Raw genomic sequence first — 4542 nt, forward strand, 5'->3', positions numbered from 1 at the left:
AGTGATAGCCTATCAGCAATGTCTTCCATTGGGTTCAGCCCTGCTGAATTAGAAGAAGCCACATCTCGTCCAGCATCCTGTTTCTAACCATGGCCAGCCAGATGCCTTCAGGAAACCCAGAAAAGCAGGAAGGTAGCAATCATCCCCCATTATTTGGTCCTAGCACCTGTTATCCAGTGGTCTACTGACTCTACACAGTCTTCCATTTGCAGGCAAGGGCAGTAAGAGTTGGGGAGGTGAAATGCATGCAGCCTCTGTTCTGGTATCAGTGAATAAAAGCGAATGCAATCTGCTGATCAAAATGAATCGTGATCAGAAGATTGGTTTTAAAATGTGACACCTTCCCATTTCACATATGCTTCCTATCCAGGCCACAGGTCTAAAATGAAGTTTCTATGTGTGTCAGAAACCAGGCTCCACAGATACCCTCAGGCATCAGCTAGCCTCCTGCCTTCTTTGTAATTAAATTACCATTAGGGAAAGCCCTCCGAAGGAGAGTTTAGTTGGAAATGCGGCTGGTGATGCAGGAGACAGAGCAGGATAAAGCTTGCACGGCCACAGTTGTGCCAGCTGAGCACTGCTGACAAAACGAAACCCTTTTATGCTGCTGGCAAACTAAGCAGACGGGATTAGGGAGATGGAGCGCAGCATTGATTGTTCAGTGTGCTTGCCCAGAACACGGTGGAAACAAAGCACGACTTTATAGAATCGCAAACAAAGGCAAATCTATGTCACTACTGGAAGCGCAGCCACCGATGCCAATGGGTTTAGGACCAACCACACTGCATGGAAGATCAAAGAGGATTTGTTCTCCAGGTGTTTTTCTTAAACTGTGTTCATATGATCTAATTGCGCATGTGATTTGTAGCATTTGCAGTCACCCCTAAGAGCAGGTGTCGTCATGAGTTGCCTGTTGCTTGCAAAGAAAGTAGCACTTCACTAAGCAGGCCTCTCTCTTGACAAACACTCTGTGGACCCTGTAAAGCTCATTTGGGCAAACAGCCTTCTTAGCCTGCGAGCCCAATCCTATACCTGTCTACTCAGAAGTAAGTCCCATTAAAGTCTATGGGGCTTACTCCCAGGAAACTGCGGACAGGATTGCAGCCTCTTTTAATCCAGTTTTTAATTTTCTTTTAAAAAAAACTAACAGATGTGCACATTGCTTTGTAGAGAAAGTTCTCTCTCTCTCTCTGTGAACATTTCCCCCCTCTCCAGAATTTTTCCCCTGACAGTTATGTGTCTAGCAGTGTGTAAATGGGGCACAAATCGGGTTTTCTATTAATCTTGTGCAACAACAAAGCAAAACTTCCCCTTTTCCCCTAGCTAAGGACCCAATCCTATCCAATTTTTCAGTGCTGGTGCAGTTGTGCCAGTAGTGTGTGCTGCATCCTATGGTGGAGGGGCAGTCATGGAGGCCTCAAGGTATGGGAACATTTGTTTCCTTACCATGGGGCTGCACTGTGGCTACACCAAATCTGGAAAGTTGGATAGGATTGGGCCCTAAGTCTGCTCCAAAAATAGGAAGAAGCCAACATGTACCAAAAACAGCTTATGATAAGGAATCACCTCTTAAGAAAGAGTGGTAAGGATGATGTGAGAATTGGTGTAGCAGAGAGAGAGAGAGAGAGAGAGAGAGAGAGAGAGAGAGATCCTCAGTTCAAATCTCACCCCCACCATGCTTTCATTGGGTGGCCTCAGGCAAGTTATTCCATCTCAGATTTACTCCTAGTTCATGGCCCAAACCTAGTCAAGCCTTACACCACCATAATGAGCCTGCTGAGAGTGTAAAGCCTGACTAGGCTTACAGTGTAAGGCTTGTAAGGCGTGACAGTTTCGAGCTGTCACAAATCCCAAATGCCTGTCTAAACCGCCTGGACGCTGTCACAAGCAGCCAGCTCCACAGACCAGCACTTGGAGGGTATTCTCCAGTGCCAATAAGTTTGCACAGGTGGCAAGAGGGAGTTGGGGAGGGGCAGAATGGGATGAGGCATGGGAAGAACAGGGAGAATTGATTGGGACAGAAAGGGGGCAGTATTGGCAACAGCGGTGCATGCTAAAATCCTCAGCCCTTTCCCAGCCTCAGTCCCCTGATCCAGGTCCATGTGGACTTGTGCCAGTGATAAAGTCGATGAAGGCCCAAGTAGATCTAGTGGCTTACCCCGGGGCAAGGGAACAAGTGTTCCTTTACCCAAGGAGGCCTCCAGGTGCCAAAATTCCCCCATGGGATTCAGCGGGTGCTACATTGGCACTGCTGCATTGCCATGAGGGAATTTGCGTTGAACTGGGCAGCTCACTGCAGCATGGGGAATAATAATGCTAAAGGGCCATTGTAAAGGTAATGACACCAAGATCATCCATGTGAGGTGCTTTGCAGACTTTGCTGCACACATGTTTAGTATTTTCAAGTCATATGAACTCTTCTTGCATGGGTGATTGCTCATGGGATAGCAAGCTCCTTTCAAGTGCTCCTGTTTCCTTCCACACAGAAAACTAGCAGCTTAGGAAAAAGAACTAGCTGAGAGCCCTTCTGCTTGTTCTTTAACAGGGAGGTTTTGCATTGTTTTTGTATTTGCATGGGGGAGCATTCAACCATGTCCACCTCCACCTGCAAACTGGAGAGGCACAGTCAAGGAACCAGTTTCCCATCTCTTTTGCTCTTTGTGAGATGCAGGCTTGGTAGATTGTGATGCTGATCCGCTTGAGGGCATAGCAACCTGCCCCATGTTTTACCTCAGGGAATGTTTGTGTTTCTAAAGAAGGGCAGTGTTGGAAGTGAACTGTTTAAATATGTCTGTGTGTTTAATGGGGTGTGTGTGTGTGTGTGGACGAGATCAGGTTGCTAAACTAGGTTGGAGTCTGATTGTGAGGCTGAAAGAGGGTGTGCATCTGTGAGAGACAGCTTTGCTGGGGAAGAAAGGATTGCTACTGGCTTGTTAATATGGGTGCTTCATTTCCTAATTTCTGAATAGAATTCCCTAAAAGAAAATGTGCCACCCCCTGCACCCCCTGAGGCATTCTGAGAGGTGGAAAGGCCGCACACAGCCTCCCCAACCCTCAGAATGCCTTCTAAGACCACGGCCTTCAGAAGTCCTTCTAGAAAAACATCCAGGGGGAGGCAGAGGGCACAAGAGGCGTAGCAAGTGCCACCCCTACCCATCTGCTGCCTGGGACCACGTGGTCCCCTGGACCTCCTGCCAGGTATGCCACTGGTTGCTGGTGAGTGTATTAGCAGGGGCCTCCAGCCTTACAGTAGAGACCAGCTTGACTCCCTCACATGCCTAAATTTCACACTGCTGTTTTTATTTTAAACACCCGGTACCACTTCTAGTTTTGTTGCAATGGCAAAGCATTTTTCTCTTCTTGAAACACAAGACTGTGCATTCATTCTAATACTTGTGAGGTGCCCAATAAAATAGGCCCTGTTGATGGCCCTTACTTCGATAGGAGCATTGTTTGACTTCAAGCTTGCAAGAAGACCAACGAGGCAGGCATAGCTGTGAGCGAAATGCAAACAGGATGTTCAATTTTCTGGTCAGTGTTAAAGGGCTGCTGGAAGTTGACAGCTATCCCGTGAAGGTTAAACATACATGCACTGGCCTGTCAGTAAAATTAAGTCTTCTAAGGACTACATGGCACTCCTGAAGATGCAAGTGTATCTGTGAGAATAAACAGAACGTCCACTTCAATAAATTTCTGCTTGTAGTTCTCTTTAAGGTAGACTATTACACGTCTGGAATGATCCAATAAAAAAATGCAGTGGAACGACAGAATACACCATCGCTGGCAAGAGGTTCTCTAGGAAGTTGAATCTGAAAAAGGTGTTCTGATTTCATTTGTAAGATCATCTTTATTTCTTTAAAAACAAAAATTGAGTACAGAAGAATGGGATGTTAAGAACATGAGCTGCAATTCATCTTTAGTGGCAGGTTATTAAGGGTTAACTACACCCTACGGAGTCTCATCCTCTTTGTAAAACAGTTGGAGGGCAGGGCAGAAGAAGAGCTGAGAAGAAATAGCTAGGGTGGAGATGGTGCTTAAATCTTGCCATGCTTACCACTCCGTTGACCCAAACCAAATCAGAGTTTAAAACATGCATTTTGAACTGTATCATGGAGAAAGTTGCTGCACAGGGAAGAGGTTTTAAGCTGAGAAATGGTAGGTGGAGAAAGGGTTAAACAAGCCTTTCTCTAACTACTTTTTGGTTCTACCACCTTTTGGGGGGGGGAAATCACAGCATGTGTAACATATTCTATGATGTGTTCAAACATAATGTAGAGTTAGCCCCCCCCCCCCCCCGTCAAATGAAGGTGGAGAATTGCATTCCGATTTGATTTCTTTTTTAAAAAACATTCTCAGCTAGCTCAGAACAACCCAGATGAGATCTGCAATGTGTCTGGGGCTGCACACTCAGATGTGTATCTCCATTACCTGTGTGCATAGCAGCCTGCTTCTGGGCATGGATCTCTCTTGCTATATGGAGTATTAAATCTTACATGATTTCTTTGCCAAGTTTTACAATGACGCTATCCAGACCAAAAAGAA

Source organism: Tiliqua scincoides, chromosome 1, assembly GCF_035046505.1.
Source record: "Tiliqua scincoides isolate rTilSci1 chromosome 1, rTilSci1.hap2, whole genome shotgun sequence".
NCBI classification, from domain to species: Eukaryota; Metazoa; Chordata; class Lepidosauria; order Squamata; family Scincidae; genus Tiliqua; species Tiliqua scincoides.